Consider the following 13,210-nt stretch of genomic DNA (forward strand, 5'->3'; position numbering starts at 1 on the left):
GTCTTTAAAGAGGAAATGTTTCTAGGAAAATGGAAAAAAAACATGCAATATCTTTAGAGCATATCAATTTCCATGGCTCAGGTGGCCAGACTTTCCAGGAATGCAGAAACGCAGGGAGAATTTGACTTTCCACATCTAAAAAAATGGAAAAAGATAAACAATGCTAACATTATTTCAATGTTAGAAAACGTAATTTGGCCAGGCATAGTGGCTCACGCCTGAAATTCCAGTACTTTGGGAGGCCGAGGCGGGTGGATCACCTGAGGTCAGGAGTTTGAGACTAGCCTGGCCAACATGGTGAAACCCTGTCTCTACCTAAAATACAAAAATAAGCCAGGCTTGGTGGTGCACACCTATAGTCTCAGCTACACAGGAAGCTGAGGCAGGAGAAGCGCTTGAACCTTGGAAGCAGAGGTTGCAATTAGCCGAGATAGCACCACTGCACTCCAGCCTGGGCAACAGAGTGAGATTCCTCACCAGGTCAGGAGTTCGAGACCTGGCTGACCAACATGGTGACACCCCGTTTCTACTACAAATACAAAAATTAGCCAGGTGTGATGCCACACACCTGTAATCCCAGCTACTCAGGAGGCTGAGGCAAGAGAATCGCTTGAATCCAGAAGGCGGAGGTTGGAGCAAGCCAAGATCATGCCATTGCACTACAGCCTGGGTGACAGAGCAACACTGTCTCAAAAAAATAAATAATAATAAAAATTTTAGAATGAAAAAGAATGTAGATAATCTTTTCATAATGAAAAAGAGATTATTTATTTTAGTGGATATAATAAGCTTAAATATTTAAACATATAAGAAAAGTTCTACCAAATACAAAAAGCAAAAACTGAAAGAAGTGCAGGGAGAAATAAATAAATCTACAGTTACAGTCAGAGATTTGTAATGCCCTCTGTCAATAATTCATAAGGAAATAACTCAGAAAATTAGTACAAATATAGAATGCTTGTATCCTGAGACTTTGCTGAAGTTGCTTATCAGCTTACAGAGATTTTGGGCTGAGATGATGGGGTTTTCTAAATACACAATCATCTCATCCGCAAAGAGAGACAATTTGTCTTCCTCTCTTCCTATTTGAATACGCTTTATTTCTTTCTCTTTCATGATTGCCCTCGCCAGAACTTCCAATACTATGTTTAATAGGATTGGTGAGAGAGGGCATCCATGTTTCTTGCCGGTTTTCAAAGGGAATGCTTCCAGCTTTGGCCCATTCAGTATGATATTGGCTGTGAGTTTGTCATAAATAGCTCTTATTATTTTGAGATATGTTCCATCAATACCTAGTTTATTGAGAGTTTTTATCAGGAAGGGGTGTTGAATTTTATTGAAGGCCTTTTCTGCATCTATTGAGATAATCATATGGTTTTTGTCATTGTTTCTGTTATGTGATGGATTTATGTTTATTGATTTGCATATGTTGAATCACACTTGTATCCCAGGGATGAAGCCGACTTGATCGTGGTGGATAAGCTTTTTGATGTGCTGCTGGATTCGGTTTGCCAGTATTTTATTGATGATTTTTGCATTGATGTTCATCAGGGATATTGGCCTGAAATTTTCTTTTTTGTTGTTGTTGTTTCTCTGCCAGGTTTTAGTATCAGGATGATGCTGGCCTCATAAAATGAGTTAGGGAGGAGTCCCTCTTTTTCTATTGTTTGAAATAGTTTCAGAAGGAATGGTGCCAGCTCCTTTTTGCACCTCTGGTAGAATTCAGGCTGTGAATCCGACTGGTCCTGGGCTTTTTTTGGTTGGTAGGCTACTAATTACTGCCTTGATTTCAGATCTTCTTATTGGTCTATTCAGGGATTTGACTTCTTTCTGGTTTAGTCTTGGGAGAGTGTTGTGTCCAGGAATTTATACATTTCTGCTAGATTTTCCAGTTTACTTGCATAGAGGTGTTTAGAGTATTCTCTGATGGTAGTTTGTATTTCTGTGGGATCAGTGGAGATAACCCTCTTATCATTTTTTATTGTGTCTAATTGATTCTTCTCTCTTTTCTTCTTTATTATTCTGGCTAGCCATTTTCTATGCTGTTGATATTTCCAAAAACCAGCTAAAAATCGTAAGCATTCCTATGCACCAATAACAGACAGAGAGCCAAATCATGAGTGAATTCCTATTCACAATTGCTACAAAGAGAATAAAATATGTAGGAATACAACTTACAAGGGATGCGGAGGACCTCTTCAAGGAAAACTACAAACCACTGCTAAAGGAAATAAGAGAGGACACAAACAAATGGAAAAACATTCCATGCTCATGGATAGGAAGAATCAATATTGTGAAAATGGACATACTGCTCAAAGTAATTTATAGATTCAATATGATCCCCATCAAGCTACCATTGACTTTTTCACAGAATTAGAAAAAACTACTTTAAATTTCATATGGAACCAAAATGAGCCCATATAGCCAAGACAATCTTAAGCAAAAAGAACAAAGCTGGAGGCATCATGCTACCTAGCTTCAAACTACACTATAAAGCTACAGTAATGAAAACAGGAGGTTACTGGTACCAAAACAGATATATAGACCAATGGAACAGAACAGAAGCCTCAGAAATAACACCACACATCTGCAAACCATCTGATCTTTGACAAACCTGACAAATACAAGCAACGGGGAAAGGATTCCCTATTTTATAAATGGCGTTGGCAAAACTGGCTAGCCATATGCAGAAAACTGAAACTGGACCCCTTCCTTACACGTTATACAAAAATTAACTCAAGATGGATTACAGACTTACATGTTAGACCTAAACCCTAAAAACCCTATAAGAAAACAGGCAATACCATTCAGGACATAGGCATGGGCAAAGACTTCATGACTAAAACACCAAAAGCAATGGGAACACAAGTCAAAATTGACAAATGGGATCTAACTAAACTTAAGAGCTTCTGCATAGCAAAAGAAACCATCATCAGAGTTAACAGGCAACCTACAGAATGGGAGAAAAATTTTGCAATCTATCCATCTTACAAACGGCTAATATCCAGAAATACAAAAAACTTCAACAAATTTACAAGAAAAAAAAACAACCCATCAAAAAGTGGGCAAACGATATGATCAGACACTTCTCAAAAGAAGACATTTTTACAGCCAACAGACACATGAAGAAATGTTCATCATCACTGGTCATCAGAGAAATGCAAATCAAAACCACAATGAGATACCATCTCATGCCAGTTAGAATGGCGATCACTTAAAAGTCAGGAAACAACAGATGCTAGAGAGGATGTGGAGAAATAGAAACACTTTTACACTGTTGGTGGGAGTGTAAATTAGTTCAACCATTGTGGAAGGCAGTGTGGAGATTCCTCAAGGATCTAGAACTAGAAATACCATTTGACCCAGCGATCCCATTATTGGGTATATACCCAAAGGATTATAAATCGTGCTACTATGAAGGCACATGCACACATATGTTTACTGCAGCCCTATTTACAGTAGCAAAGACTTGGAACCAACTCAAATGCCCATCAATGATAGACTGGATAAAGAAAATGTGGCACAAATACACCATGGAATACTATGCATCCATAAAAAAGAATGAGTTCATTTTCTTTGCAGGGACATGGATGAAGGTGAAAACCATCATTTTCGGCAAACTAATGCAAGAACAGAAAACCAAACACCACATGTTCTCACTCATAAGTGAGAGTTGAACAATGATATCATATGGACACAGGGAGGGGAACAATACACACTGGGGCCTGTAAGGGCGTAGGGGGCTAGGGGACGGAGAAATACCTAATGTAGATGACAGGTTGATGGGTGCAGCAAACCACCATGGCACGTGTGTACCTATGTAACAAATCTGCACATTCTCCGCATGTATCCCAGAACTTAAAGTATAATTTAAAAAAAATCCAAAACAAACAAACAAAAGAGAACTGTAAAATAATAAAAAATATAGAATACTTGAGCACCATCTTTAATAAACCTGACCTAATCAGGCTTTATATGCACTCTCCACGACAGCAGTGTACACATAGCTTTAAAGTTCACATAGAACACTTATCAATAGTAATCATATTTTAGATCATTAGGAAAGACTCAATAAATTTCAGAGGATTCAAATTATATGAAGTAATTATCTAACAAAATTGACTAAATATAAAAACCAGTAACTGGAAGTTCTCTAGAAATACTCAAATATTTGGAAACAATACTTTTCTAAGTTGTCATGGGTCAAAAATGAAGTTCAAATTAATATTAAAAAGTAATTTTACTCAATGAAAATGAGAACAAATGAAAAGGAAAAAAGATCACAAGATGCAGTTGCAACAATCTCGAGAGGGAAATTCATAGCACTAATTGACTACATTAGAAAAGAAGCAATATCTAAATTTAGTGACCTTAAATTCCACATGAAGTAACTGAAAAAAAGAAAAGCATATTTTAAAAAAGGTAAGCAAAATAGAAAATTTTAAAGATTCAAATGCAAATTGATGAAATATAAGTAGAAAAAAATAGGAAAAAATTATTTGCAAAGTTCAGTCCATTGATAAATCTCTAATCAGACTATAAGAAGATGTAAATTATAAATAAAGATTGAGCATCTCTAATGTAAAAATTTTAAATCTGAACTGCTCCAAAATATAAAATTTTTTCAGTATCGATTCAAAACCACAAGTGGAAAATTTCACATCTTATCTTATGTGATGTGTCGTAGTCAAAACACGTTTCCTTGATAATCCCCAAAGGACAAAAGACCATCCCAATCCCCTGTAGCTGTGATGTATCTTTTCTGTATGTGCCCAGATTTCCCCATGCAAGCACTTCCACAAAGGGAACAGAATGTACATAATGGCACATGTGAAGGCCAAACATGCTCACAACCGGTTTCTCAACCATTCCCCATGTGGGGCCAAGACCCTTATGCATTACTCACTCTGTTCTTTCTTTTATCTTCTCCTCTGTGGTGTAGAGACACTGTTCAAATGTCAACAAGGTCTGCAAATATCCCTATGAGTAACAATGATAAGAAAAAGAGGAAGGATGTTTATCTATAGCACAGAAAAATCAAGCTGTTAAAGAAATTGCACAGTGTTGTTAAGTGTGAAATGCCTCACAGAAGAGTATGGTGTTGAAATGACTATTATATACAACTTGAAGAAACAGATAGATAAACTATTGAAGTTCCATGCTGAAAGAGGTAAACAGAAGTTAATAGAAAAATATAGAAACACTATGTAAAGGTAAAAATAAAGGTATCAATTAGGTATTGAAAAAATAAATCCATCAGGGTCATAGCAAACGCCTGACATTTAATGGGGTGCTCAACATGAAACAAGCAAGATCTATCACAGTGACCTGAAAATTGAAGGGAACTATAAATATTCAGCAGGCTGGTTGCAGAAATGTAAGAAAAGACAAGGCATTACATTTTTAAAGAGTTGTGATAATAAAGCATCTGCTGTTTGTGGTGATCACAAAGCAGCAGATAAATTCATTGATGATGAAAATTTGACATTAGAACAGGCTTATAATGCCGATGAAACATCACTATTTGGGCATTATTGCCTTGGCCAGACACTGACTACAGCTGATGAGACAGCCCTTACAGGAATTAAGCATGTCAAGGACAGAATAACTGTGCTAATAAGTAATAAATATGCTAATGCAACGGGCAAACATAAGTGTAAACTTGCTGTGATAGGTAAAACTTGCATCCTCATTGTTTTCAAGGAGGGAATTTCTTACCAGTGCATTATTATGCTAACAAAAAGGCATGGATCACCAGGGACATCTTTTCTGTTTGGTTTCACATTTTGTACAGACAGCTCATGCTCCCTGCAGGAAAGTTGAACTGGACAATGAATGCAAGATTTTATTATTCCTTAACAACTGTTCTGCTCATTATCCAGCTGAAATTCTCATCAAAAATCATATTTATGCCACATACTTTCTCCGAATGAAACTTCATTAATTCAATCATGCGACCAAGGCATTATTACATCAACGTAAAGTACATATAAAAACATTTTCTTAAACATTATGCTAGCAGCAGTGAACAGAGGTGTGGGTGTGGAAGGTTTTCAAAAGGAGTTTAGTGAAGAATGCCAAATATGCTGTTGTCAATGCTTGAAACACAGTGACTAAAGACACAGCTGTGCATGCCTAGCACAACCTCTGGCCTGTGACTACGTTTAGTGATGATGATGAACAAGATAGTGACTTTAAAGAATTTTGCATGTCAAGTGAGAAAAAAAATGGCATCTGACATCTTTACATATGTGAAAATATACCTTCACAGCTTGTCAGTAAGCTGTAAGAACTGGATGCTGAAGAAGTTTTTAAAATTAATAACAAGTGTCCATTTGCTCATTCATTGACTGATGGTGAAATTGCCAAAATGTTTCTGAATCAAGGTGATAGTGATAACAGAGATGATGAAGACAATGGTGTTATCACTGCAGAAAAAGCGCCTAGAGATAATGACATATTTTGTATATTTGTCCCCACTCAAATCTCATGTTGAATGTAACCCCCAACGCTGGAGGTGGGGTCGGGCAGGAGGTGTTTGGATCATGGGGCAGATCACTCATGGCTTGGTGCTGTCTTCATGATAATGAGTTCTTACGAGATCTGGTGATTTAAATGTGTGTGGCACCTTCCCTCCCACTGTCTCTCTTTTGCTTCTGCTTTAGCCATGTGAGACACTGGCTTTCCTCTTCATCTTCTGCCATTGAAAGTTCTCTGAGACTTCATCAGAAATCGGGCACATGCCAGCACCATACTTCCTGTAAAGCCTGCAGAACCATGAGCCAATTAAGCCTCTTCTCATTTTAAATTACCTAGTCCCAGGTATACCTTTATAACAATGCAAAAATGGACGAATACAGATAACATGGTGAAAATGTGTGATGGGCTTATTGAAGACAAGTACAAGAAATTACGCCAGGTTATAAAATCAAAGAGAGACTTTTAAGACAAAACCTATTGTTAATTAGTCAGATAACTCTGGGGAAAATATTTTAAAAACCACCCAAAAGAATGCGTCCTTATCCCTAAAGGAACCACCTCCTGGTCCCTCAACTATTTCTGATGTCTCTTCTCAAAAAAAAAAAAAAAAAAAAAGCATCGTACCATAACCTTTAAATTAAAACACAGAATTGTAACTAGAGACTGAAAGCCTGCCATTGTTTGTTATTGCTTTATTGCTGTTGTTTGACAGCTGACACAGGGATTCTGGAGATGCAACCGTGCTGCTTATTTACCCTGCACTTATTATTTTTTCATAGTATTAGTGGTATGACATATTTTTTTACCGTTCAATACTTACGTGTGAATTATTGCAAGAAACTGATTGCTTATTAGTAACATATAAATTCAGTATCAGGAACAATGGTGATGTCACACAACCACAGATTGTCCTTGTGGGTGGCTGAGATAATGAAACGTTTAGTTTCTGATAGTTTAATGCAAACAAACTTTGTTTCATATATAAAATTATTTAAAATGTTGTATAAAGTTACATTCAGGCAATGTGTAATAAGGCATACATGAAACATAAATGAATTTCATTTTTAGAGTTGGGTTTTATTCTTAAGATAACTCCTATTGTCTATACAAATATTCCGAAATCCAAAAACAAGTTTAAAGCCCAAAAATCTCTGGTCCCAAACATTTCACGTAACAGGAACTCAACTTGTATTAGGGAAGGCATATTAGGCACCACAACAGATTCTACAGAGATTAAAAATAACAATAATAGTATAAACAACTTTATGTTAATACATTTAAAACCTGAGATGAAGTAGACAAATTCCTTCAAAGAGAAAAATCAGGAAAACTCACTTAAGAGAAATCAATAACTTGAATATCCCTAAATTTATGGAAGATTGAATTTGTACTTTAAAATCCTCCCAAAAAGAAAAATCATGGTTCAGATGGCCTGACTGGGGAATTTCATCCAGTTGCTAAGGGAAAATTACCCATGCTCCTAGCTAAAAACAAAACTTTTGTTGGTGCACTAGATTCCATCTTTTTAATGTACCAAGGAAATCTTTCCATCGACTCTTTCTTTGACCTGCATCATAAGTTCTCCCATTTTACTGGATAATTCTTAAAAGGAAACAGATATACTGTTGTTTATCCCTACTTTTAAGAACAAAAAAACTTCTTTATGCATATTTCTCCTGTCTCTTTCTCCTGCCGCATTGCTTTCCTTCTATTCACATAACATCTTCTTGGAAATACTGTCTGTACTGCCACTGTACAATAAAACTTTAAGAGATGATGGAAATCCAGGGATTAATATCATTTCATTTCAACAGATTTAAAGTAAAAAAAATTGATAATGTCAAATGTTGTTGACAATGTAGCATAATCCGAATATTTTTAACATGTGACTTTTTACAACGCTTTGGAGAAAGAGAAAATTAATACTTAACAGATGTTTTTGTGCTATCTTCTCTGGCCCCGCCATTTTGGTGTAAGTAAGCTTGGCTTCAAGTTGCCAGCATCTGCATATTTTTGCATGAGAGTTTTATCTACATAGACTCACTCCAGGAATGCACAGCACAGCACACAGGCAGGGCAGGCCAGCAGCGCTAGAGAATTAATGGCCCTCGGAGCAGCGTTCAACCAATAACAGGAAATTTGGTATATAAATGCTCCAGCTCCCTCACACTTAAGACTGGATATTTCTGAAGCCCAGCCACATGCTACACTGATTATGACAGGGTCTCAGTAGCATTAAGTACCAGTTATCCACAATGGTAACTTCCTTGAAAATTCACCCATTACTGGCTGAATAATTGTTTTGAACTAGCTGAATTTGTTTCCTTTTATATCTCTTTCTTCTGGGATCACCTTCCAGATAAACTACTCATACTTGGTTCGTTGTTTCATGGCCTGCTTCTCAGGAACACAAACTATTATAGGCATTTTCATACTAAATTTGAAGATGCGAATATCAATAAAACAGCAATTCCAATCCTAGGTATTTACCTTAGAGGATCAACTTCATATGTGCACTGGGAGACACCTCCAAAAATTTCACAATATTCCATTTTGTGTTAGCAAATAAATGGAAAAATGAGAAAGGATAAATAAATTATTGTTTTCATAACACTACCCAGCTAGAAAAATTAAAGAATTATAAGTACCATAGAGCAAAAATCTGAAAAAGAATGCTCAGTCAAAAAAAAATGCAGAATGAATGCATTGTGATTCTCTTTTTATAAAGTTAGAAATGAAAAAAATGAAAAAAAAGTGCTTAGGGCTACTAGCATATGTGACATGTAATAATACTAACATATGTGATAGTGAGAGGTGACAGCCTGCTGGCAGTCCTCACAGGCTTCGCTCGCTCTCAGTGCCTCCTCCGCCTGGGCTCCCACTTTGGCGGCACTTGAGGAGCCCCTTTCTGGGCTGACCAAGGCGGGAGCCGGCTCCCTCAGCTTGCAGGGAGGTGTGGAGGGAGAGGCGCGAGCGGGAACCAGGGTTGTGCGCCGGCGCTTCGGGGCCGACTGGAGTTCCGGGTGGGCGTGGGCTTGGCGGGCCCTGAACTCGGAGCAGCCGGCCGGCCCTGCTGGCCCCGGGCAATGAGGGACTTAGCACCCGGGCCAGCGGCTGCGGAGGGTGTACTGGGTCCCTCAGCGGTGCCAGCCCACCGGCGCTGCGCTCAATTTCTGGCCGGGCCTTAGCTGCCTTCCCGCGGGGCGGGGCGGGGCTGAGGACCTGCAGCCGCCATGCCTGAGCCTTCCCCCGCCTCCGTGGGCTCCTGTGCGGCCGGAGCCTCCCGGAGGAGCGCCACCCCCTGCTCCACGTCGCCCAGTCCCATCGACCACCCAAGGGCCGAGGAGTGCGAGCTCACGGCGCAGGACTGTCAGGCAGCTCCACCTGCAGCCGCGGTGCAGGATCCACTGGGTGAAGCCATCTGGGCTCCTGAGTCTGCTGGAGACGTGGAGAACCGTTATGTCTAGCTCAGGAATGGTAAACACACCAACCGGCACTCTGTGTCTAGCTGCTCTGGAGGGGCCTTGGAGAACCTTTGTGTCCATACTCTGTATCTAACGGATCTGATGGGGGCGTGGAGAACCTTTATGTCTAGCTCAGGGATGATAAATGCACCAATCAGCACCCTGTGTCAGCGCCCTGTCAAAACAGACCACTCGGCTCTACCAATCAGCAGGACGTGGGTGGGGTCAGTTAAGACAATAAAAGCAGGCTGTCCGAACCAGCAGTGGCAACCTGCTCGGTCCTCTTTCACGGTGTGGAAGCTTCGTTCTTTCGCTTTTTGCAATAAATCTTGCTACTGCTCGCTCTTTGGGTGCACACTGCTTTTATGAGCTGTAACACTCACCCCGAAGGTCTGCAGCTTCACTCCTGAAGCCAGCGAGACCACGAGCCCACCAGGAGGAACGAACAACTCCAGACGCGCCGCCTTAAGAGCTGTAACACTCACCGCCAAGGTCTGCAGCTTCACTCCTGAGCCAGCGAGACCACGAACCCACCAGAAGGAAGAAACTCCAAACACATCCAAATATCAGAAGGAACAAACTCCAGACACGCAGCCTTTAGAACTGTAATACCGCGAGGGTCCGCGGCTTCCTTCTTGAAGTCAGTGAGACCAAGAACCCACCAATTTCGGACACAATAATACTACTAAGAAGAGCAAAAAATGAAAAGTGTAAACTTTAGGATAATGGTTACCTCTGAAGAAGAAAGGAAGTAGAGGAACAGGGCATAAAGGATCTTCAAAAATGATAATAGTCTCGATTTAAATTCAGTGGTAAGTACATTGCTGATCATTGTAACATTATTCTTTCTAAATTATGTAAATTTTGTAAATAGCCCTTTGTGTCTACTCCATACTGAAATTAGAAACTTTAAAAATTGAAACTTGATCAGAAAGGTAGTTTCTCTGCAAAATCAGTTATATATCTGCTTGAAAGTAAATATGTATTTGGTTCTATGTTATGTAACATCAAGGAGAAATTCAGTTTTCTCTTAAAAGTAGCAAATGTTTGGATTTTAGTCTTACATCCCAGAAAGATTGGAAATTTGTTTTCTGACTAATCAGCCAAGCGTAAGTAATCATTTCTGGGTTTTGGCTACCATCTGAAATTATATCTTCAACAATACATTGGATATAGATTTATATTTTCTCATCTGGAAAATACTCTCCATATTAAATTTTGACTATATAGTATACAAAATACAAACATGCTGAAAGAGTACAGAATATATTCAGCATGCAAGGAAGGTTATAAAAGCAATGCTGGTTAACACGGACTTCTTGGATGGAAAAAAAAAAAATAGACCAAAGTTTCGTGTATCCAAGTGTCCAAGTGATTTATTTATCTATTTATTGAGACAGAGTCTCGCTCTGTGCCCAGGCTGGAGGGCAGTGGCGTAATCTCCGCTCCGCTACACTTTCAACTTCCTCCAGCTCAGATGACCCTCCCACCTCAGCCTCCAGAGTAGGTGGGCCCACAGGCAAATGCTACCACGTCCAGTTAATTTTTTTTCTAGAGACAGGGTTTGGCCATTTTTTCTGGGCTGGTTTCAAACTCCTGGCCTCAAGCGATCGTAAAATGCTGGGACTACAGGCGTGAGCCATGGCACCCTGCCTAGCCAAGTGATTTAAAGGTTGAATATAACATTTTCTTCATTTAAAGTCTTGTCTTTTTGCCAAGCCACCCTAAACGTTTCTGACTGTGACTTGTCTTTGCATGAACACTTCAGTAACTGCGAAAACACATAGCACGCTAGAGGCTCATGCAGCGCCTACTGATTCAGCCCTCTCTGTTTCTTTCCCCTACCTCCGTGAAAACAAGACAGTATTGTTTCTATTTCTCGAATTGCCCTTTCTACATTTAGAGCTATTTTTCTGATTATCGAGTCATTTTCATCTGTAAAATAATACAAAAAGCCATGCTTTTACCACTAAACCTGTGATTGAATAGAGACAAATAAGATAATAGGTGCTAAAATGCTTTGTAAACAGCAAAAGATTCTGCATACAAGCAAAGCATTTGGCGGGGGGTTATTTTATTGATTCTTGTTTAGGGTGATACAAAAGGACATTTGTATTCTTCTTACTTGATTCTCTAAATAGATAAATAATTTAAAACTCAGAAATCTCACCCTTGCAAAATAAAAAGCAGCTGAGTATTTTTAATATTAAATAACATATTGTTAAGCTCAGCACCTCAGAAACTGAGCATAGTGAATATTGGTTGTTGGATACTGCTGTTGCTAATTGGTTAGACAGTTTTCTTTTCACCACACTTCCTTACATCACACCTCGTTTCTCTTTTACATTTCATTTTGTGGGAGTAGGGTGGCTCCATATTTGAAGCGTCTTGTCCATCTGAAGTCCAGGGGTGAGCAGGTGACATAAAGTGGTGAAACAGATGCTCTCTTTCCTGGGGTTCTTTTTATTGATCCAAGTAATGGATGAATTGGAAAGATTGGTTGGAAAGTTAACAGCTGCCTAAAAATTTCAAGTCTGACACTGGGTTTCTAATCATCAAATCTTCCCCAATTGATCCTACAGCCTTCTTGGCAATACTCTGAAATATCACCCCAATAACTTAGGTTTAAAAAGAGCATTTTATATGTTTAATTCCATAGCAATGACAATAAATTGGAGCAATAAAACAGAGAGTGTCCAAAAATGATTGAAACAGACCAAAAGATATTTGGAGTTAGAGAAAAGCAACTCAATCATTTGGCTGACTATTGTCTTTGAACGCCGGTTATTGTTTTTGGATTATTATTGTCTTTGAATGTCTTCACTTTTGTTCTTTCGGTGAAAAGGTCACCGAGTAATGTAAAAGGTTCAAATCTGGCTTTCAGTGGATACCATACATACACAATTTTCAAGTTTTTTCAAACATACATTTTTTCTCTGGAGAAATTTTCTAAAATTTGTCTTTTCATCCAGGTTACTTAAGAAACATTAAAGTGCACAGTGGCATAACTAATAAGCCACTCATTACTCATACAAGTCTATTGCTTGGGCAATCAGGATACCAGGTATTATAAAATTGCTTTATGGGAGATTTATCTTACTAGGGATGAAAGTTTATGCAGCATTTCTAAAATTATTTATAAAAAATAAATTTATGTATCACTTTGTGTCTGCCAACACATTTTTCTAGCTTTTACAACCAAAGTACAGTCACAATGACCCAGAAATGCCCAGAAAATGTTCATTAAAATTGATTTTCCTGTCCAG

The 13,210-nt window shown here is 38.7% G+C and overlaps 1 long non-coding RNA gene across 1 annotated transcript in view; it reads left to right on the forward strand.

The window, feature by feature from the left end:
* Positions 1–10,708: 10,708 nt before the first annotated feature.
* The window catches only part of LOC129490511 (uncharacterized), a 115,466-nt gene continuing 112,964 nt past the window's right edge, over positions 10,709–13,210 (forward strand). Inside the window, exon 1 of the long non-coding RNA XR_008660270.1 lies at positions 10,709–10,756. This is a non-coding gene — a long non-coding RNA (uncharacterized lncRNA). The remainder of the gene's footprint in view (positions 10,757–13,210) is intronic.

This window comes from Symphalangus syndactylus, chromosome 9, assembly GCF_028878055.3.
Source record: "Symphalangus syndactylus isolate Jambi chromosome 9, NHGRI_mSymSyn1-v2.1_pri, whole genome shotgun sequence".
Lineage (NCBI taxonomy): Eukaryota > Metazoa > Chordata > Mammalia > Primates > Hylobatidae > Symphalangus > Symphalangus syndactylus.